This window comes from Budorcas taxicolor, chromosome 4 (genome assembly GCF_023091745.1).
Source record: "Budorcas taxicolor isolate Tak-1 chromosome 4, Takin1.1, whole genome shotgun sequence".
Classification (NCBI taxonomy): Eukaryota; Metazoa; Chordata; class Mammalia; order Artiodactyla; family Bovidae; genus Budorcas; species Budorcas taxicolor.
In genome coordinates, this window is record NC_068913.1 from 98401716 (window position 1) to 98426538 (window position 24823).

At 41.5% G+C, this 24823-nt stretch overlaps 1 protein-coding gene across 1 annotated transcript in view; it reads right to left on the bottom strand.

The window, feature by feature from the left end:
- CHCHD3 (coiled-coil-helix-coiled-coil-helix domain containing 3) overlaps positions 1-24823 on the bottom strand; it is a 283179-nt gene that overhangs the window by 59805 nt on the left and 198551 nt on the right. The gene's annotated exons all lie outside the window — the stretch shown is intronic.

Below are 24823 nucleotides of genomic sequence, written 5' to 3' on the forward strand. Positions count from 1 at the left end.
TTGAGATCAAATATGAAATTCACACACCATATTTTCCTATCATTCCAGTGTTCCACCTAGAATATTAAAGGATCATTTCTTTTTACACTGTATATTTATCCTCAAGATGGATTCTTCACTAAGTACAATTTGTTCTATCATCTCCATACGACCACAAAAGCATCAACATTTATAACAAATTAATCAGTAAGAACAAGGGGGCAGATTTAGGTAATTTCTATTAAAAAATGTTTCCACTATTACATGAATGAACACATAAGCAATATAAATCAAGTTGTAAGAGCCAAGTAATCCCTTTCCTGGCACAGCAACATTAAAAATGATCCGTTCTGACTAGCTACTGTGAAGCCTGTCCTACTGCAGGGGGTGGCCTAAATGACCCGATGAGCCTTCAGACTCCATGGAATACCCTGCAAAATGCACTGCAGTAAAGAAACACAGTGCAATGCAGTGGCCCACTGTGCCCCTTCACTCTGTATTCACTCCAGCTTCACATGCGTGACTTGGGGTGGTTTATTTTTTAATACATCATTGTTGGCTGGTGAGAAAATGAAAGTGAAATCCTCTTCACACCCAGTGACCCCTTTGCATTTAACAATCTGGGTTGCCCAATGACAGTCACATCCAGGTTTGCTAGATGTAGATAAAATCAATAGGTATGTGATTAGACAGCTGGATCAGGATGGCTGGAGCAATGGACAGGTCACCATTTGAGATGATGAATGGCTCTCTATCAACCTAGAGTCCCCGACGATGCTAACATTTACTATAATCTTATTTGGGCTACGATTTATCTTTCTTGCACCTGATCAATAAAGATGAACAGAACAGTTGTAGGGATCGATTGTAATTTTTTATCATTTTCAAGCACGAAGGTGCATTTCTGACATGAAGACAATATTCTAAGTGTACTGCTTCTGCCTTTTTTAACATTGCAATGTGAGTGATCAGCTGCACCAGTCTATACGCTGAGAGGTTTTAATTCTTCTCTAGGTCTCGAGCTATCAAAAAGTCATTTGTCTCCTCAGATTTATCTAACTTTTAGTTGTGTCACTCCTTCCCATCAGTTCCACTTATAAGGTTTTTCTTTCCTTTAGAATACACACCAGTCAGGACATGCTCTTTTGTAATGTTTGCTTTCAGCTTTTCTCAGAACCCATCTAACAGACAGGGCAGTAAAAAGGCAGTTATAATGGGCCACTAACAGTGATGAGGGACTCCCTGCATTACTATGGAGAACTGTCAAATTGGCATTATGTTACTGAATCAAGTATTAAAATGCCACCAAAATAAAAATGTCTTGATTAATATTTTTGCTTAGTGTATGCAATGAAACTGGAATCTCTGGACAGAGCCAGGAAAGATCTGGTTTCTGGTTCTGTTTAGGGTCCCTGAGCAAACAACCTCCACCGGCTTCCAATCCAGTGCTCCTCACCTGTAAAATATGGAAGATACTAGCACGACTTATCTCTGCCAAAGCTGCTGTAGAAATCAAGTAAGGTGGGCAAGAGAGCTCTAAAACCTGTTCTGTGTTTTCACGGAGTAAGACGAACATTCAAATAAAAGAATTTTGGAGACAAAGAACTAATTTGGGCAATTTCATTCTGGGTACACATACAAAATTATCAACATTAAATATTAACTTTCTAACAAGAATGATACACAAAAGCAAGAGTTCTGTCATAATATAAACTAGCAAACTCCCTTCTGCTTTGTAACGCCAAAGTGCAGATTAAATTGCTAATTTTGTCAAACTTTTTCCTTGAAAGTTAAATATACACAAACGCACGCGCGCGCACACACACACACACCGTGTACCTGTGTTGCCTGCAAACCTAGCATATGATTTCTTAAAGTTTTAAGCTGATTTATGCTCCATATTTCAAACTCAGTGACCATAAATCTAACAAGAAAAGTCCCCAAGAGGCAACACCATACAACAACTAAGAAAATAAACACAAATATGCCCAACATCTGTTTGTAGACCATGTTTAACTCATTAAGTATTTACTTGTTCAGTCAACAAAACTAAATTCTTATTTTTCCAATAATGTCCATCTTGGAGAATTAGATCCTCAAAAAGCTTTCTACCTGCTACAAAAGAATTGTACTGAAAGGTCACAAATCCTAAGCTAAAAGTGGTGGACAGTGTTACTGGAGTTCAGAAAAAGTAGAGATCTCTTTTGACCTGAGGAAATACTTCTTAAAGTGAATAACCAAGCAGAAAACAACCCCAAACCAAAAATACTCCCAATATGTCTGCCAGCTGGAGAAAGACAAATATGTATTGTGTATTCATGTTGGAAATCTATACAGTGATGAAAAAGAATGAATCAGACATCAAGTGGGGCCAAAAAAGCAAGTTGTAGAGCATAACGCAATTTATGTCAGTTTGGAAAAGGGCAAAACACTGAAATAGGATTGGCAAACAGCAAGCTCTATTGATTAACTGTAAGTGGTGGCAGTTATGTGTGGGTGGTAAACGAGGATGAGAGGGGCAGAATGTCATAAAAGAATGCAATGCGGGGGACTTCACTGTACTGTCATATTTTTAAAAGTTGGGGGGTGGGTACACAGCCAGTTGTTACGTTGGTCATAAATATTTTGTAATACACACAAAAATTGTGTTACTCCCCCTCACTGCTCAAAGGAGCTAATCAACAACAAATGACTCAGTAGAGCTAAAATATAAAAATATGTGGGGGGGAATACATGCTGAATAGAGTGGCTGAATGCTAAGCTATTGTAGCATTCATACATTACAAAATAAAAGTTCTTTTTTTTCCCAACTCTGTCTTATGTCATCATTTCAGACTTATAGAAGAGGGCAAAAACAGAAGAAGGTTCCTGCACATACTTCACTCAGCTTACCTCAGGGCAACAGCTTAGATGATCACAGTACAACTGTGAAGACTGGTAAGCTAACAGTGCTACAGCACTAGAGACTTGCGGCATCTGAATTCGACTTTACTTCTCACAGGATCTAGCCCCGGATCCTGTGCTGCACTTAGTGGTCACAGCTTTCTTGTCTCCTCTAATCTGAGACAGTTTCTCAGTCTTGCTTTGCCCTTTGATGACCTCAATAGCCCCAAAGAACACTGGTCAGATGTTTTGTACAATGGCACGCAGTTTGGGCCTGTTGGATGTTTTCTCATGGTTGGACTGACACTATCCAACGTTACAGGGAAGGATGCCACAGCAGTGATGTGCCCATCTCCACGTACTGCATCCAGGGATACATTACATCAGCAGATCTTTTTACTGGTGCTTGATCTTGGCTACTTGATTAAGGTGGTGCCTAAGAGGTTCTCCATAGTAAAGCTGCTGTTTTTCCTGTTGTAATCAATATCTTACAGTAGATCGACATTATGTAAACACTATGCTTCATCTTAAACTTTTGCCATCAGTTGTTTTTGTTTTTCCCAACCATTGTCTGCAGCAAGGATTTCTATGGTGTTCTAATGATGTGTCAATCCTAAAGAAAATCAGTACTGAAAACTCATTGGAAGGACTCATGCTGAAGCTGAAGCTCCAATACTTTGGCCACCTGATGGGAAGAACTGACTCATTGCAAAAGACCCTGATGCTGGGAAAGATTGAAGGGCAGGAGGAGAAAGGGATGACAGAGGATAAGATGGTTGGATGGCATCACCAACTCGATGGACATGAGTTTGCACAAGCTCTGGGAGCTGGTGATGGACAGGGAAGCCTGGGGTGCTGCAGTCCACGGGGTCACAAAGAGTCAGACACGACTGAGCAACTGAACTGAACTGAATGATGTGTTAATTTTTAAATGACATTATTGCATATTTAGACCTCACTGATATAATAATCTTCAATTACTCTCTTACTCAATAGTGAAAACACTATCTTCAAAGAAAAAGCCTTTAAAAAAAATCTTCAAAGGGCAGGGAGCTCTTCTCAGGAGAGCATAAATTCCCTACAACCTGGCTATGAAACAAGGGACAGAAGGTAAACAAGGAACTATGCAGGGGTTGGGGGAGGATCAGACCTGAGTCAGGAAGAGCATGCTCTCCACCCCTATTCACTGTGAATAACTGAGAGGGCCCAGACTCCTGCCAACACAGGCCAGTCCTTACCATTGTAAAGAGGTGACCATTCACTGTTGGGAGAATGAGCCAAATGGGCTTATACAAGGATTGGGAAAAAGGGAGAAGGGGCCAATGAGTGACTTCAGATGTCCCTTTCGGGGGACGTCTGAGCTCCAGATGCAGGTTTTCACAAGGACAGGAACTGGGGTGCCATCCTATTTTATGAGCCCTTGGGGAGAGGAATGGGGACCACCTGTTTCAGAGCCATCTGCAGAGCTTGTGAAACCGCAGACTCCCCTGGTCATGGGGATGGGGTGCAGAGGCTGCAAGCTTAGCAAGCATCTCAAGGGATTCTGGGCACACACCAACTTGGGACACTACTGGGTTTCTAGAACAATGAAAGGAAAATGGAAAACATACTACTCAGTGTGCCATTCAAAGTGAAAAATAAAACAGTGTTTTGGGAGAATTATGGCAAAACTACTTTCCACAACTGAACTTTTTTTTTTTTTGGCTATACCGCAAGTGGTATCTTAGCTCCCCAACCAGGGATAGAAGCCATGCCCTCTGCAGGGGACGCACACAGAGTCTTAACCACCAGAGTCTCGACCCCCAGGGAAGTCCCAACAGAACTAGAACGTTTACAAAGGTGCTGCCAAACAGGGATGCTGCTAGGCCCGTCCACAAGTCACTGATGGATGTGCAACGGCCCAAGAGCTCTGCCTCATGGCCTCTGCCGCCACAGCGCTCCTCCTCTGAACTGTACTCACAAGCAGTACAAGCGCCATAATATTGAGGTGGGCTGCTTTTGTTATCCATGTTGTCTTGAGACGGCCCCAGGTCATATCTGCGGCTCTTTTTTGTTTACTCATCGTAAATTACTGTCACTTTGTCATACTGATAACTCAGTTTGTTGCTATTTGGTTAACCAACCCTACTGTCTGGAGTAGTACACACTGACATCAATTGTATTTTAGTCTGATCATTTTCTATAATAGCCAAATTTTAAGTGGTCAGTGCTTCTAGTAAGTCAAAGTCACATTCCTATTTCCAAAGAAGTGTAAAGGCACACTTATGTACATGGATATGGCCCTGCACAAAGCAATTATACGTGTGTGCATACAGACAGACACATTACATGCACACGCACCCTCCAAACACTGCTGTATTGTGCCTAAGTCCTCATACTATATGAGGTTTCAAAGAAACAACCTCGTGAGATGACCCTATAAGGAGACCCCAAAAAAAGAAGCAGAGAGAGGTGCCTGTAACCTGATCACTGCTTTGGACATGGCCACATTGTTCTATACCTGTGAGGGCCTTACAACCTACAATTCAAAAATTCTGCATTCATATTCACTCTGCATAGTTGGCTCCTTCATCAATGATAGGAAAAATACTTGATGTGATTTGTCCAGTGGTAAGCATATTAAAAAGCAGAGACATTACTTTGCCAACAAAGGTCCATCTAGTCAAGGAAGGCTATCGTTTTTCCAGTGGTCATGTATGGATGTGAGAGTTGGACTGTGAAGAAACCCGAGTGCCGAAGAATTGATGCTTTTGAACTGTGGTGTTGGAGAAGACTCTCGAGAGTCCCTTGGACTGCAAGGAGATCCAACCAGTCCATTCTGAAGGAGATCAGTCCTGGGTATTCATTGGAAGGACTGATGCTGAAGCTGAAACTCTAATACTTTGGCCACCTCATGCAAAGAATTGACTCATTGGAAAAGACCCTGATGCTGGGAGGGATTGGGGGCAGGAGGAAAAGGGGACGACCGAGGATGAGATGGCTGGATGGCATCACCGACTCAATGGACATGAGTTTGCGTGAACTCCGGGAGTTGGTGATGGACAGGGAGGCCTGGCGTGCTGCGATTCATGGGGTCGCAAAGAGTCGGACACAACTGAGCGACTGAACTGAACTGACCTTCAAAACATGAATTCTTATTTGATACAAGATTAAAACACGTTTTCCAGCAAGATTCTCTTTGAGAAGGTAGATCTTATAAATTCAAAGTAGAATGACAGTATCTTTCAGATGTTTTAGCACTATCAAAAACCTGATAAAGGTTTATATGTTTTGGGTCAAGGATAAGTGAAAGGAGTTTGGAGGAGGTGTACTATCTCCAAAATAGCATCATTTGAGATCTGGGGTTCTGTCACCTATACGGGAGGACAAGGCATTACTGGATCACTGGAAACAAAAGGCATTTTCATTTTCTATATCAAAACATCTTCCAATCTCAGGCACCAGGCACCAGTGACTAAATACAGAGGCAACAAACCAAGTTAGGAGACGGAATGCTCCACTGAACATAACTCTTAAAATGTTTCATTTAAAACACATGAATATGCTGTCCATGGCTCTCTGCACGTGAGATTCTTAACAGAACAGTGAGGTGGTGACGAGCACACACTTTGGAGACGGACTGACAAGGCATGGCTGCACAGCTCTGGAGTATAACTCAAGAGCCGTCTCCCATCTGTGAAATGGGGAGGGCGATAATAAAGACCGCCAGGACCCTTGGGGGATTAAAGATGGTAAGTCACACAAAGCTCTTTGAAGATTCTGCTCAATACTCCGTAATAACCTGAATGGGAAAAGAATTTGAAAAAATAAACAGATATATATATAACTTCATCACTTGCTATACACCTGATACAATGTTAACACAACATTGTTAATAATCGACTGTATTTCAATATAAAACAAAAAATTTAATAAAAAATAGGAACAGTTCAGGCAGTGAGAGAAAGAACTCCTATGAGTGGCCTTGACATTTTTCTTCAACATCCTTTTTTTAAAAAAAAAGCAGAATCTAGCAAAAAATAAAATACATACATAAAATTTAAGTCTACAAATAACAAATGCCTGACAGAGTGTGAAGAAAAAGGAACCCTCCCTACGCTGTGGGTGGGAATGTAAATTGTTGAAGCCACTATGGAGAACAGTATGGAGGTTCCTTAAAAAAATAAAAGTAGAGCTGACATATGATCCAGTAACCCCACTCCTAGACATAAATTCAGAGAAAACACTTATTCGAAAAGATACATTGAACCCACTGATCAGAGCAGCACTGCTTACAATAGCCAAGACACAGAAGTACCCTCCCAGGTTGCTCTAGTGGTAAAGAACCCACCTGCCAATTCAGGAGACTTAAAGAGATGTGGGTTCAATCCCTGGGTCAGGAAGATGCCCTGGAGGAGGAAATGGCAACCCACTCCAGTATTCTTGCCTGGAGAATCCCATGGACAGAGGAGCCTGGAGGGCTACAGTCCACGTGGTTGCAAAGAGCTGGACACAACTGAGTGACTTAGCACAAACAGAAGCAACCTAAATGCTAAATGTCCGTTAACAGATGAATGGATAAAGAAGATGTAAGGAAGGATGTGTGTGTGTGTAAAGGAAGGGTGTGTGTGTGTGTGTGTGTGTGCGCGCGCGCGCGCGTGCACATGCGTGTGTGTGCTTTCCAGTTTGTGCTAGTAGTAAAGAACCCACCTGCCAATGCAGGAGACATAAGAGATGTGGGTTCAATCACTGGGTTGGGAACATTCCCTGGGGGAAGGCATGGTAACACATTCCAGTATTCTGGCCTGGAGAATCCCATGGACAGAGGGGCCTGGTGGGCTACAGTTCACAGGGTCACAAAGAGTCAGACATGACTGAGGCGACTTAGCATGTGTTTATGCTGCTGCTGCTGCTAAGTCGCTTCAGTCGTGTCCGACTCTGTGCGACCCCATAGACGGCACCCCACCAGGCTCCCCCGCACTGGGATTCTCCAGGCAAGAATACTGGAGTGGGTTGCCATTTCCTTCTCTAATGCATGAAAGGGAAAAGTGAAAGTGAAGTCTCTCAGTCGTACCCGACTCACAGCAACCCCATGGACTGCAGCCCACCAGGCTCCTCTGCCCATGGGATTTTCCAGGCAAGAGTACTGGAGTGGGGTGTCATTGCCTTCTCCCAGCATGTGTATATACATATATATATATGGACTGTTACTCAGCCATAAAAAGGAGTGAAATAATACCATTTGTAGCAACACGGATGGACCTAGAGATTATTATATTAAGTGAAATAAGTCAGACAGAGAAAGACAAATATCACACGATATCACTTACATATGGAATATTTTTAAAAAGTGATACAAATGAACTTACTTACTGATATTTCCAAAGCAGAAACAGACACGCACTAAGAACACTTAATGGTTATCAAAAGGGATAATGGGGGTGGGGAAGAAAGATAAATTAGGAGCTTGGGATTAACATATATACACTATTATACGGTAGCTGACAGTATCACTTTTTATTAAGAGCTCATAAAAAGGAGCATGCTATTATCTTGAATCTTAAAAATTTGAGATAAATCCTTTATTGTTCACATCTTCCCTGCTTCCTCAGAGCCCTGTGGCAGACTGCAAACATGGTCACAAGTCTTGACTCTTTTCTATATTCATGTCCTTTAGTGACACTTTCTAGCCTCCCTCATCATGAAAGGGTGAAATCTGTTTTTCCACCACTCAATCTGGGCTGTGCTTGTGACCTGCTCTGGCCAACAGAATGTGACAGAAGTGATGAAGTGCCAGTTCCCAACCCAAGACTCACTCTTGGAACCCTGCCCAGATGTCACATCAACAAGCCCAAGCTAGACCGTTGGAGAGTTTTTCCAGTAGTCATGTACGGATGTGACAGTTGGCCCATGGAAGAGGGCTGAGTGCAGAAGAATTGATGCTGTTGAACTGTGGTGTTGGAAAAGACTCTTGAGAGTCTCTTGGACTGCAGGCAGACCAAACCAGTGAATCCTAAAGGAAATCAACCCTGAATATTCACTGGAATGACTGATGCTGAAGCTGGGGCTCCAATACTTTGGCCACCTGATGGGAAAAGCTGGACTCTTTGGAAAAGACCCTGATTCTGGGTAAGATTGAAGGCAGGTGGAGAAGGGGATGACAGAGGATGAGATGGTTAGGTAGTATCACTGACTCAACAGACATGAATTTGAGCAAACTCTGGGAGACAGTGGAGAGCAGGGAAGCCTGGCGTGCCGCAGTCCATGGGGTCGCAAAGAGTCAGACGCAACTTAGTGGCGGAATAGCAACACTAGCCTGCTAGACAAGGAAAGATTACAAGTCTTCCCCACTGAGACCATCGCAGACCAGCCAAACTGCAGCCAACTCAGCAAGAGTGAGCCTGGACAAGCTGAAAAGACATGCCCAGCTGACAGCAGCCCACACTGGTGACAAACATGTAGAATCAGGAGGTAAATAAACAGTCACAAAGACTTTTCTGTGTTCTCACAGCATCACAGACTTTGATCAAAGCACCTGCCACCATGTACCAACAATACATTTTCACCTGTTGTCTTTCCAGTTAGCCCACACGGTCCACAAAAGCAGGAATCTTGTCCCGTTTATCATTATACTTAGAGCACTCAGTTTACACGACACACAAAACTTACTAAAATAATGTTAAGAGTGACCTAATCATCCTAAAGTGAATTCCAACTTTTGCTCCTATTTAAAACAGAATGGGATAGAGACAGGTCTAAAATGAGTATCAGAACATGGAGAAGGCTATCTACTACATTTATTACATATCTCCTACAAACTGACCAACACTTTAGTGTGCTCTGCTATGTAAAAGGGAAATAAATATTGCTAAGGATTGTGTTCAATTGCAATATCAGTACAATAATAGTTTAAGCTACAAATAGTAGCTTGAGTGAGTAAGGACATCATTTTTCTCATGCAATAAGAAGTTCAGATGTTAGAAACCGAGGGCTGATGCAAGTGCCAAGGACACCGTGAAGTATTCCTTTCCCAGCCACCCTGAGCACTTGGCTTTTGTCCCCACGGTCTCAAGACGGCTATCACACCTCCAGTGAGTATGCCCACGTTCTGAGGAAGGTTACAAGGGAAGAGAAGGCCTCACCAGAGACTTCCACTCACATCTCTTTGGCCAGAATTATACATCATGCACAACCTTGGCTGTGAAAGCAGCTGGGAAATTAAGTAATTTTATTTTCTCACTTCTGGAGTAAAGAAAGAGAAGGGAGGCGTTTGGAATTGGTGTTTATTGAGCCAATTTATCATACCTGCCACAGACAGCTGAAGGAACAGCACAGAACCATGCGCAAAACAGTGTGGTGGATCTTCAGATACAAGTACTCTAATGTTTCTTCTCCGTCTCCCTGCGAGTTCTATTTTGGGGTCTGGGGGGATTTACCCATTTGGTATTCTGATGCCCAAAGTTTTTAGCCAGTTGTAAGAAGGAAACAGCAATCGACAAGCGTGGGCATCATCCCCACGTTTCTCTGGGCTGGCTGTGGCCCAAGTTTCTGAATATGTGAGATGCTGCCATTTTCCATTTGCAAAGTTTCCCTTTTGAAGTGTATTTTAAAATGCACGTGCACAGACACACATTATTGCTAGGTTCAAAAAGCATCTTTTCGAGTTCTAAATTCAATCAAAAGAAAACATGCACATAGGATATTCTTGTAATATTTTCTCAGGTTCAGAAACTTATTTTGGTTCTATTATCACTAATATGATCATTATCTGTATCATATGAGAAAAGAACAAATCAAAGTGGTCACAGGAAAAATCTGTTAGCTAGCTCTTGTCAGTTCTTTTATAAAATGCTACACAACACTGCATACTGAGGTGCAATTTAAATTCTGGTGGTCTGACACTGTTTCTCAGAGGAGACGGACACTCCTACACACCGTCCATTCAGATGGTGGCGACTCTGATTATTTAGAAGAGTGGGTGAGAGATGGAGCGAGTCTGACCTTGGATGTGAGCAGACTGACTGCAAGTGTGGGTCTCCTCTTTTTAAGCTGATCTATAATTATCACCACCAACTGTTGGTCTCCATCCCTCTCGTATCCACCCAAACACAAGGATTACTCTATCTGGCTAGCTATTTCAAACAAACGTTTAGTGTTTACACAAACCAATAGAAGAAGCCTTCCTACTGACAATGTCAATAAGAGAATTCCTACTGTTAAGTAGATGGATTCATAACTGACTTATTTACACTGTTTGTCATTAACACTCAACCAGAAACCGTTCTAATCTGTAGTCAGCTGGCTGCAGGTAACTATACTTCCCCTAATATGAAAGTTAAGCATCTGGGGGCAAATGCAGTATGGCTATAATTCCTGGCCCAGAAGCCCTGAGACAGTCATTTACTGTCCAGTCATATGCTGTAACTGTACTCCAGAAAGAGTTCATCAACCATCCTGTCTTTCTTCAGAATTACACAGGATCACAGAGACTGACTGTTCTCCACCACAACAATTTTAAGAGCTATAGATTTTTTTTTTTTAATCACTGTCTAAAACAACTTGTTGATCAAGTGGTTTTGGTATTTCTCCCAACAAACCTTCTATAAGGCAGCCTGCTCACAGGTTTGAGTTCTGCCTTCCCTGTATTCCTGAACTGGCTGAAGTCTCTTACAGGTAGGCAGGAGAGCAGAGCAAGGGATCTGACAATTCTTGGTGAGAAAAGTTGCCCTTGAATAGAGTAGTTGGCATCTTGAAGAAGCTTCCACCTCTCAGACCCATGGTCTTGATTCCATTGTTCCAAGACATTCTCCTTTTACTCCTTTCTATCCCCCGAACCCCCTGGGGCTCGGGCGAATTCTGTCGACAAGACATAGTCTGCAAACTGCCAACACTGGCTCAGATATACAGAATATCAGATTCAGTATTCTGTTTCTAAAAGGCACACCAAGGAATGCTTTGGGTTATTCAAATCGAGTCTTGGTTTTAAACACAAAGATGAGGACCTTATCTTTCAGGGTGACTGCATCAATGAAACAATGTAAGTTCAGTACTTGGCAGAAAGCCTGGCTTCTCCTTGTGGAAGACAGGGATTCTCCATCACAATACAACTCCTGCCCACAGGTCCTGGCTCCCTGGCCTATCCATCAGAACCTAGATCCCCATTAATTTACCTATACAACTACGCACGAACCTGAAGAATGATCACCAAGTAGATGGATTTGAACTTAATCTCTGTTTTTTGAACACCGAGTAATGTTTTCTGTAAGCAATAAACTTACAAGGCTAGGTATTTGTCCTGAGTGTCCCTAAATATTTGCGTATAACCATTTGTGTGCATCTACAAGTATATCTTAACTTTTCTCAGCCTTACTTTTTTCAAATCCTTATTACTGGTGATCAACCATAAACTACTGATTTACTAAGCAGTCCCTAATGATTCAAGGGCTTTCCAGGTGGTGCTAGTGGTAAAGAACCAGTCTGCCAATGCGGGAGCTGTAAGAGATGTGGGTTTGATCCCTGGGTAGTGAAGATCCCCTGGGGGAGGACATGGCCACCCACTCCAGTATTGTCTGGAGAATCCTCTGGACAGAAGAGCCTGGTGAGCTACAGTTCAGGGAGACACAAAGGTTTGCACACAACTGAAGGGACTTAGCATGCAATGACTCAAAAACCCTATTAAGTTCCATGGCAAAGACAAATGAAGATTCCCCGTAGAAAGATTCCACAGGGAAAAGACTATTAGCAGTAGCTTACCAAACATCTCTCCTTCCTCCTTATATAACTCCATTTGAAGCTAAATATATGGTCAACTCAACTAAAATTTCCAATTTTCTTCTATTCAGGCTGAGCCATAAGCAGAGTTGTTGCGTGGGACTTCCAGGTAGGCTGCTTAAAGAGAGCTGACCTCAGCTGACAGGGAATCTTTTCAGTCATTTTGCCCCTTTTCCTTCTTCTAGTATGCAATGTAGATATGATGGCCAGAGCTCCCGCAGCCATCCTGCAGTGAGCTGACCTTGAAGAGGGAAATTCTGTACTAGGATGCAGGAGTGAAACAGTAAGTGCTTGGGGTTCTGACGACACTGAAGCTACCTTTCCAGTGCTGGGACTGCTCCCCTCTACACTTTCATTAAATGGCGGGGGGGGGGGGGGGGGGGGGCGGCACGGAAGCCAAAACAAAAAAACCTCCTAATTAAAGCAATTTCATTTTTATGAGAGAGTCAAATGAATGAAGAATAAATGTTCTTTACACCTTGGTATATTTGCTTTTTGCACACCTCATGAATAACTTTAATAAAGTCAAATGCAATGACCCAGCAGAAGCATCTTTTTCCTTTCCTTTGTGGAATCCTCTGCTTCCACTTGTCAGAAATTTATTTCCTTCTGCCTCTCTCCTTTCCTGACACAGAACAGAAAGAATTACAAATTTTAAAACGATGCTTAACTCTAGCATCAAAGCTTACCATCTCTAGAGAAGCCACATTTCATGGAAACCACACTGTCTCCTGGGCATCCTGGCAAAATTAATACACAGTTTCTGTAATTACCTTTTCATTCCATCTTTGCTATTTCTCATATAAAGAAACAGAGCTTCTTCTGGCATTTCTACTTTTATTCCAGGCACTTTAGAAACTTCACTAATTAGAGTCTGAGGTTTTATTTTTTCTTGGTTTAGTTTTTTTTTTTAATTAGAATAGAAATCCTTACATTCATTGACAGCCTTGCAATAATACTCAAGCTATATTAGTCATGCTATTTTATCTCACACCTCAGTTTCTTCATCTGAGCAACTTCAACATATGCACCAAACACTCATTTGGCATTCCAAGTTTCCTATTATTTGTTCACTTCTTCATCCTACAAATATTGAAGGTCTGTGCCAGAAGCTAGGCCAGGAATTTGTAATGTGATGGTGAACAAACAAGATACTTGGCCCTACTTCTATGGAGCTTATTATGGCATACTGGAGAAGAAAGACATAAATTTAAAAATCACACAAATAAATGTATAATTAATAAAGAATCACAGTGCTACCAGACCACATAAAGTGTAATCTTTTATTTATTTCTAAGAAGTTGTTTTTCGAATGAGTCTCTAAAGCCCTGATTTCTCTCAAGTACCAAACTACCCTTCATATTCAGTTCTTAAGTCAGTTTGTGCTTTAATTTCCTTTTAATATCACCAGCTTTTCCTGTCAGAATTTAAGCTGCTTATCAGAATTCTTTCTACCTGCAAAATTTTATTCTAAATCTCTTTTAAAAAAAGGGAGATCTACCACTTTTGCAAAGTGATTGCCTGTCCCTCTCCCACCCACAGCTCCCATTAACCCTGCCTATATGGAGAACTCCCATTTACCTTAACTATAAGTTATTCATTTTTCTTGATATTTTTCTTTTATATGACAAGGTCAATAAAGGTCTGAAATCCGCCTATTGTTTTAGCTCTTCTACCTGAAATAAAACGTTATCCAGCCTTCTATATTTACCTTTCAGACTTCTCAATTACACACCTAAGGCCTTTCTGCTCTTGAGACAGCTGGGTGTCTCGCTGCTCTTCTACAGTAGTGAGACAGAGCAAGTTCACAGTCATCATAAGGGTTATCCCATGATGTCTTGCAAGACCCAGACAGAACCTCGGAAATCACTGTATGTTACCAGCGCAGGAAGCTCTTGTGCTCCAGGGCTGAGGAACGTGACACAGTCATTCTCAAGGTCGACAGCCTTACCTGTGTAGGGCTCAGTGCCTTATGCACATTCAAAAGCACACACACTGGATGGCTGTATTCAGAAAGCATCACATTTGTATTAACAACCTAGCTCAGCGTGCACTCCACCTCACCCCAAGCTGGTCTGTCTCCCACAGAAGGGAACTCCGTCACTAACACGCACACTCTCCTGCACTTGCTCCAGCACACGCACGGGCACACACACAGGGTGCTCTTGAAAACCGGGGGCTAAAAGGAAACCTGTGAACAGTAATCCTTACTGCAGAGAAGCAGGCAGATACACAAGCTGCATTATCCTCAGCTGTTTCATTCTGCTTTTCTTGTGATGCTATATTAAGGATCTAAAGGGTGTACAACAGATGCTCCCCTGGAGGATCTTTCTCACCCATTTCTCCTTCTTTTCCAGCCCTCTGAAAGGCTAGCCTAAAATTCATTCATTCAGAAGAGCTTACTGAAGAAGGAACTTGGACCAGGCCCAGGGGGTGGGAGGGTGAAGACATCTTTAAAGGCCAGTGGGGAGAGACACAAGAACAGCGAATCCACTGCAGTACACAACGATAACTGTCTTCAGTTTGTTAGTCCTTTTTGCTTCCAAGAGCTCCGTGTGCTGACGCTAATGCTGTAGGAGGGAGTAGGTTCTGTCATTCAATCTAAGATTCCTCAAAAGTGTAATAGGGTCCATCCTACTGACTGAAAATACGATTACATTAATTATAGAAAGAATCATAGAAATCACAGCACAGAAAACAAACTTGAAAGATTCTCATAGAGACTTGAAGACCTTCTGAGATGATTTCCTCAGAATCCAGGTTGAGAAATTCAAGGCTAATCCATTTATTACCCTAGCTTATCATCAGTTAACTCCCTAAAAGGGACTCATAATTAAATAGGACCAGTGCTTTCGAAGGCAAAAGGTAAGTGTGTAAGAGTAACCACTGAATCCTTGAGAGGAAGGAGACGTGTCGGGAGCACAGGATTGTGACAGAAGAGGACAGAGAGGCCAAGACAAGTCTGCCTTCTTCCCACTCTTGCCTAGAACTTGAGTTTTTAAAATATCATAGAGGCCAACACCAGTAACTCATATCAAGCCAGAAAACTGACTTAAGAAGAACTTTCCTGAAAACTGAGCAAACCTTTGAACTTTGTCACAGACATAACAGAGTTGGTTTCTCCTCAGCACCAGCCCCAAACTGAATCAAATCTATTTGTTCGAAGGTAATACCTTTCCAACACTACCAAAAATAAGCAGCTCACAGACGGGAAGAGCGCCTCAACCAAGCTCGGAATCCCAGACTGAGCACATCTCTCCAAGTGAATTAGATGATGAAAAACTGACTGGCCTCAGCAGTTATGAGCTAAAAGCCTTAGTGAGAGGGGCTGTGAAGACGGAGACGTGGCAAAGCACTCTTAAGTTTCAAAGATAATTTCATACTAGGCTTTGAAAGTCACGTGCTGCACCTTTGGGATGCACTCACTAAGAGCTAGGAGGCTCACCCCGCCCCCCACACTGTACACAGGGAAGCCCATACACTGAACATCAACATTCAACAGAACTTTGGCTTAAGGCTGCTAAGGGGCATGGAACTGCCACCCACCATGGTTTCTCACATGTGGGTCTCCTCTTGTCCCTGGCACTCTGGGTTCTCAAAGGTCGAGGAGGAAAACTATGTGAAATCCAATCAATGCCAAAACTTTAAAAATAATTTTATTTAAAACTTACTGGAGAGACATGCCATTCTTCAGTACCTCCTGACTGAAAAAATGGTATAGGGCAAAGGTATTGGATACATACACTTTCCTGAAAGCAGCATTTGGTAGGTCATAGAAAAATCTGTGAGACAACAATTGATAAAATCATTTCCTTACTGTATACTTAGCAGACTGGCTGTCCTCCTTTGATGAGTATATGTGGAAATGGGTTCCACTAATAATTTACTAGTGAGAGTATGAATTGGTACAATTCACAGCAACGTGTCTCAAATGCCTTTGACACAGTTTCATTTCTAGAAATATCTGAAGCAATCATAGGTGTGTTTAAAAATGTAGTGAAAAAAGTTTTCATCACAGAGTTTATAATACTGAAAATGAAAAATGAAATGCAACTTAAAAATGAAAAGCAACTTAAAAATTCAAGTTGTCACAGAGGACAGCTAAAATAAGTAACAGATGACCCACCCAACGGTAGGATGGGAGTTGTTTTTAGGCTATGCTTTTTCTCTTTTTCTCTTGAAGGAAAAGAAATATTTACATTTCTTTAAGATTTAGTCCTTGGTGAAGAGATTTAAAAATAAGGACAGTCACACAACTGTTTCTTATGTTCCAAACTGTACCAGTTCTCCTCTAAAACAAACAAACAAACAAACAAAAAAACAAACTAAACCCCTGGCATTTTCACAAGCTACAAATGTATTCACCCACAAGGCCAATACAGATGAGCTAATATAAATTAATTTTTTAAACAGGGTGAAGCTTTTAAATTATGAAGGTAAGGACTGGAAGGAGATCCAATCAGTCAATCTTAAAAGAAATCAGTCCTGAATATTCACTAGAAGGACTGATGCTCAAGCTGAAACTCCAATACTTTGGCCACCTGATGCAAAGAACTGACTTATTGGAAAAGACTCTGATGCTGGGAAAGATTGAAGCAGGGGAGGAGGATGAGATGGCTGGTTGGCATCACCAGCGTAATGGACATGAGTTTGAGTAGGCTCTGGGAGTTGGTGATGTACAGGGAAGCCCGATGTGCTACAGTCCATGGGGTCACAAAGAGTCGGACATGACTGAGCGACTGAACTGAACTGAAAGCTCCTGGTGTCTCTGAAATTCTTCTGCCATTTGTTAAATTGAGTAAATGTTCATTTTTTAATGCACTAAATATTTACTGACAACCATCTCCTAAGAGCAAGGTACTAATAGCTAAGGGAAATATCTAAAAAAAATAATTTTTAAGTAGTTACATGACTCTAGTCCTCATAATCCAGAGGGATGTGATATTCATATGAAGAAAGTCCCAGGAAAAGCAGATGATCTCAAGATTCCATGTTTACAAGATAACACAATTTCATCAAAGCAAAAGTTAAAACTGTTGGGAGGCTGGTAAAGACTTGGACTCTCCATCAGCAAATATGACTAGGAAGCAATCATTTATCTCAATTGATTACATAAAAAAAAAAAAACAACCAGTCAAGGAAGAAGTAAAGTTAGAGGCTACTGTCTTCATTTTATCTATCAGGAATGGTATGCGTAACCAAAATTACACATGTGCTTATTGGCCCATAGGTATAAGTGCTAAACCAGATCAGGCCGGGTCTCGGGCTCCAAATCTAGGGGTTGAGATTTTAAAATACTGTAGTATTTTCAACACTAGGCAATAAATGGTACTCTGTAAGTACTTTCAAAGACATGGTTTCCTTTGAGCATGAAGGTATTGTATTTATTTAACAGTCACACAACAATGAACTGAAGAGACTCGAGCAAAAATATGATCCTATGCAGATGGAACACCTATCTCAAGGTTTAATTTCCTTTCATTGATTTTGTGCCCAAATTCAGACTGTGACAATGGTTCTCTAGAGTCCAGCAATGTGTAAAAAGCTACTCAGGTGAACAGAAAAGTCGGTCTTAATTTTAGGGTTAAAAAAAAAATCTCAGCTATGAAATGGAGAAAGATTTCAAAAGTGGCAAAGAGATCACCTATCCATTTCAAAGACATGTTTATCTTTTTGTGTTTCAAAGGAAAGGCCTTTTGAAAGATGTGGCATAGAAATATGCATGTGAACAGAAGCACACTAAAGTCTTAGCTTTCAGGTATAATGGCTCTCCCTTAGAAAGTCCTGTGCAGGATTCCTGAATATCTAAGGTACATTTCATACGCTGCCAAGTACACCAAGGGCCCTGCGGTATCACCTCTATCCAGCTTTTATCTGATTCATTAACATTTTCCTCCATTATGGCCCTAAACCCTACTACTACTTGAAAGCTGCACTCCTCAACTGCACAAATGTACTCATTCATGTGGTACTGAAACATACCAGAATGTCTTATTTGTATTTAAAAAAAAAGGAGGGAGGGTAGGGGAGTGGTGGAATGGGGAAGAAAAGATAATTACGGAAGACCCAGTAAGGCAATCTGATAGTCTTCTTCTAGAAATATTCATGAAAATCTGTCCCTGAAAACTGCTGGTATTTGGTAGCCAATCTCTTCCACACGATTTTCTCAGAAACATTCTTAGAAAGATCCCACAAAGGGGTGATAATAAAATGCATTTCGTCAAATGATTTTTTTTTTTTTTTTGGTCTGGCATGGAGTCTCTCTCTCTCTCACATCTTCACTGTAGATTGCAACTCCTCTTCTTCCAAAGCTGATCTCACTGCCTCCGCCTTAGTTACACTGCGCCTTCTGTCTCGTACAAGTCCTTCCAAACTAGACCCCTAAGCAAGGATGCAGCCATCCCCGGAGAACAAAGCATACAGTCTTCCACTGGCTTCCATAAAGGCAGACTTCGGGGATTCAGAGTTGAGGTTCACAAAAGTGTTATGAAGAATAGCATATTCAGCCCACAGGAAAGAAGTACTTGTAAAACCCCTGTGCTCTGAACACATCTCAAGGGAAAGAGACTGGATCTTTACTAAAAAAGACAAATGTGAAATATAAATGTAATCTGGGGTAAGAAATGCGAATTTGGCCTGGAAATGATCCCTTTTCCTAGCACACATTCACAGAAATTACCCAGCAAAGAATGTCACCCATAACCAGGCTGAGTTTGAATTGCAGCTTATTGCTCAGTGTGACCCAAATGGAACCAGACTAAATCCATCAGCAGCCAGATGTAAATGGCCGTGTGCTGGGCTTAGTTTCAACAGGCATTCTCTTTGCCTGGTGAAAGCCCTCTCTCCAACCAGAGGACAAGTTATTAAGAAATTGTTTGTCATCTTAGATTGGATGGATCATTTGTTTCCCTGAATTCTTTTTCTCATCATTTACTCATTACACGCCTCCTCCTGATGGAAGGAGACATTTATTAGCTTCTGCATTTATTGCATTGGCAAACAGAAACATTCTGCTGCATTTCCTGGGGGGGTTCGCTCATTTATCTCTCGGATAAGAGACTGAAGTTTTCTACAGGGCAGAAAAATTAAAATATCAGTCAGGTTGACAGCTGGGAAAATGAAGGTCTCTCTGTGACACAAAGCTTTCTAGAGCTTTTGGTTTACTGAGAAAGAAGCCGGAATGTTATTTCATCAAACTACCACTTCACATGTAACTAAAACTGTAGGCACTGTCTGGTGAAGGAATACTCCGAAGGAATGATACATGTGGCTCAATACACTGGGAAGTACCTGAGATGCAAGGCTAATTTTTATTTTAAATGGAAAATGTAACAAAATGCTCTCTCGAAGACCAATTTCTGTAAGAAGTTAGGGAGCTAGAGAGGGAAGACAGTCTGCTTAAACTAATGAAAATGGAGCTCGAATCACAGACTTTAAAGCTGCAAGGGACCTTACCGATCACGGAATCCTTTTGCAAAAATCTTCTTTGCAACATCCTTGACAAGAGATCACTCTCCTTCTGCCTAAAGTACTGACGGCAGCCAGGAGACGGGCACATCCCACAGAGCAGCTGATTTTAGAACTGAAACTTCTGCTTGACAGGGGTCACTCCCCCAGGGTGACCTGATTGCTTATGACCTTGAGCAAGGCACTCAACCTCTCTGGGTCTCAGGGTCCTTGCTTTCAAAGTTAGGATGGTGACAGGATCAGAGCTGAAGGAAGGGGAAGTCACCAAGAAGCTTGACAACCTCAACTCAGTCCAAAGACCACTGGGTCTGGTGCTCCAGGATCCCTTACTGTTCTTGGAAGTGGCCACTCCACAGCAGAGCCAGCACCCTGCCTGCATTTTCCACGCTGAGATGCAGGTTATTCCAATCCGGATACTGGAGCTCATTTAGAGCAGAGCTGTCTTCAATTCTTTTCTAGTTCTTTTTTCTTATTTAATCTCTGGCTTCACTTCCCTTGAACCAACACTTGCTATACACCTTTCTTTCAAGACAAAGCAGTAGCAGTACCGTGACCGAGCTTTCTGCTGAGGCTGCCAACCTCAGACACACCCCTCAGGCGGCTGGCCTACCCAAGTCCTGCCCTGATTCCCTGACTCTCTCATAGCAAGCTCTGGGGCTTAGCTCTTAGCTCAGAAAAGCACAAAGAGCCTAGTACTGTGCCAGCAGGAATAAAATAAAGAAAAATTGGTATTTAGTCTTCTGAACACTTAGGGTTTATATATCAGACAACTCCAGCTTTCCTGATAAAAATATTGCTCAAGTCCAGTCAAATCATTTTGGGGTTAAGAAAGAATACAAACACTAGCAAGTATATTATTGTTACAAATCAGTAACATCTCATCTCTTAGCTAGGTGTTCATAAAAGTATTTTTTCCCCTAAACAGCTCTTAAATCTGACCTGGCAGCACCCTGAGCAGCTATACTGTTCTGTGCACTGACATTTAGTTCAACAAGAATCAGAGTTAAGTCATTACCGTGGAGCCTCAAGTTACCACCTGGAAGAGATCCTCATTTGTTACCATGAGTGCGTTACTCACAGTCGGTGAACTCAACGGAAGAAAGTGATGCAGTGATGTACTGGATAACTTCACTAAAAGTTCCCTTAAATGTCCAACCAAACCTTAGAAACCTGGAAATACAACTTTCCAAAGACTTATTCGTGTGCTCCCGCCCAGTATAGTTAATGTCAACCTAAAGCCAGAGGACGTGTCATTAAAAAATAAAAACTATACCTTAGTTATTATGACCTAGCTGCTATAGTTTCCCTCATTTGCCTTATCTTCTATATAACCAACTCAGATTAAAAAACAATACAGAGGTGAGTCGCAGGTTAACAATTCCTATAGACCAGATCTGCGATACAACATGGGATGATAAATAAAAATTTTCCATTTAGTTTCATCACTTACTTTATCCAAGTAAAAGTCTTTCTGAAGACACCCTTAATCTCATGAAGATAAATTCTTTCAAATGCTTCTCATATGCAACAAACTAGAGAAGAGGGAAATAATCCTTGTATTTACATACCTGCTATAGTTTACTGGCTCGTTAAGAAAAGGGAACCATGTCCATGAATCTTAGCACCTAGTAGTCAATGGGCATTGATAAAAGGAGGAAGGTGAGGCACAGCAGAAACGTATTACAAGTTGGAAACAAAGACAAAGCTAATTTTCTCTTGATTCTGGTACTATCTGACCATACTGAGAAAGATTTCCATTTCAAAAGATGAGTGGCAATTTGATAACCATCAATTTCAAACTACAGCAATGACTCAACTAACTGAAAAACTTTTAAAAAATAACATAAAAGTTCTGAAAAAAAAAGAAAAGAAAACTCTTATATTATCTTGCAGCTCATCTTGCTCAGAAAAAACACTATTTTCAAACAGTGTCAGCAATATCTCTAAATATCTCTATTAATTACAAAGATGTATTCAACCATATACTTGTCATTAAAGCTTCATTGTCTATAGTCAGAAATGCTAAGACAGACATTTAAAATGAATTTTTCAGATAAAGAGGGTTGTGGCACAAAAATAACACTTAAAATTATGCCAAATGTGTTAGAAAGCAAATCATATAAATGAGTGTCTTGAGAAAAATTTACAGGGAGGGGAAAAAAGAGAGTGGTCACTTGTGCTAAGAATGAGAAATGAACATGTGTCCCAAAGCTCCAGAACAGTCACTTTAACTTTTACAATGGAGCTCAACCTCTGCAGCTTCAGCAGCCTGTCCACAGTAGAGAAACCTTGGGGAGTCCAACCACTTTCTGTTTTAATGATGGGGAGGAGGTAAGGGGCAGTGGTGGGCTGGGGTGGGGGGCAGGGGCAGGGAGGGTCAGGAACCTAAAAGTAGAGAAGGAAAGTGAGAGGAGAAAAAGAAGAAACAACCCCAAAACAGAGACTCATAGGTGACAGGTGCAAAAAGCAGCTTTAGGCCTTTGAAGTCTGGCTCAATGAACAGAGGAAAGGGAACGTGGAGATGGTGAAAGATCTGTCCACCTTGCGGACAAGCTAACCGTGGTGACAGGAGTACTTTTTGCTGAACTAATGTTATAACACACATGCCTAGCTTTGGAAGGGACAGCCTAAGTCAAAGCAACCTCTGTGTCTAATTCAATCCCATCCCAACTCCAATCTCCCAGGAGTCCTCCCTGGGCATAGGGTGAGACTGTGGGCTTAGACGTCCAGGGTTCAAATCCTGGCTCTACACCTTACTCTGCTGTGACACTGGATAAAGTATTCACCATTACTCTGCCTCACTCTTATCTGTAAAATGAGGATAACCACCTTGAACAGCTGGAAAGGTTAAATGAAATAACACATGTAAAGTGCATAGCAGAGTGCTGGAAAATGGTGAGCTCATGATAGAAGCTGCCATTCTGCCTTTCAAAGAGCTAGGTAGGATTATTCATGCTGACCTGACCTGGGGAGTCAGGGGAGGCTTAAGAGAGGAGTACAAGGTCACAGGGAGCCTTGGGCACATTTTCATTTGATAAGGCATTTTTAAAAATACTTCAATATTCGTCTATCTGATCCACAGTGCCTGTTTACTGTTCCTCTAGCAGAACAAGGATGAGAATCACTCTTGAAATCAGAGTGCCATTTGAACTCAACATAGAAATGATCTGCTAACAAAGTACACACCAAAATAAGCACCGTCTTTGAGGCTTGGCAAGACCTGTACTGTGGTACTTGAAAAGCAAACCTGGCACTTTCTGAAAAGATAGTGAAGAATACACCAGAGCAATAAATGGCATGGAATCAAGACAAGAGATTGGGCAACGGCCATTCAACAGTACCTGCCAGAAGGCTCTTCTTCCCTAAAAGCATGGCTCAGCCTGGCACTCAGTCCCTGCTCAAGTGGCACCTGGTCAGAGTCCTCCTTGTGTGAAACAGCATCTCCACCCCTCCACATACTGTCAATTTCTCTTCTTATTATGAGCTATTTTTCCTCATAGAGCACATCACTACTTGATGTCAAATGTATTCATTATTGAGTGTCTCATGTTAACAGAGCACCTAACTTTATTGGAAAAGACCCTGATGCTGGGAAAGACTGAAGGCGGGAGAAGAAGGGGACGACAGAGGGTGAGATGGTTGGATGGCATCACTGACACGATGGACCAGAGTTTGAGTAAGCTCTGGGAGTTGATGGACAGGGAGGCCTAGCGTGCTGCAGTCCATGGGGTCACAAAGAGTCGGACACGACTGAGCGACTGAACTGACTGAAACTTTATGAAAACAGGATTTTTTTATTTTCTGTTTTCTGCTTTTAAATCCACAGAGCCTAAAATGGAGCCTTCCAGAGAGTTCACTCTAAATAAATATGAAATGAATGATTGAGCCTGAGGAACAGCTCCTAGGGATAAAGAAAACATCTGCCAAAAGTTCTCAACTGTTAGTAAGAAGGGTACTAAACTGCTTGTTTTAATAAATTAATAAAAATATCTTTAAAGTAATAATTACTTTTTAAAAGTTTTCAAAAATCCAAGTAAACTATCTAAAAGTATTTTAAATCATAGACAGACCAAGAAATTGAAAGGACTGTCACTCCTGAGAGCAAGAAAACAGAGGAACATACAAGATGGGTTTATGAAAACAAATATTTTAGAATTTTTATTTCACTTGTTAACTGAAATCAACAAACATTTCCCTTCCCCTTAAAATGTTCACCTCCCCCTTAAAATGTTTATGCTGCTAAGTCACTTCAGTCGTGTCCGACTCTGTGCAACCCCATAGACGGCAGCCCACCAGGCTCCTCCGTCCCTGGGATTCTCCAGGCAAGAACACTGGAGTAGGTTGCCATTTCCTTCTCCAATGCATGAAAGTGAAAAGTGAAAGTGAAGTCGTGTCCAACTCCTAGCGACCCCATGGACTGCAGCCTACCAGGCTCCTCCATCCATGGGATTTTCCAGGCAAGAGTACTGGAGTGGGGTGCCATTGCCTTCTCCTTAAAATGTTCATAGATGAAGTTATTACTAAAAATACATTAAATAAAAGTCAGTGTTTCAGCTTCTTAAAAATACTTACTACAAACATATAATATTTTATTGCCACTACTGATTTTAGGGTAAAGAAATAACAAGAACTATAAAGCATAAAGAATATCTACCAACATCTTATTTGGTATGTGGATAAACTTTAAGAGCTGCAATTTTCTCAAAAGAAAAATGGTTTTCTTTGTATAATGGGATGATCCAGA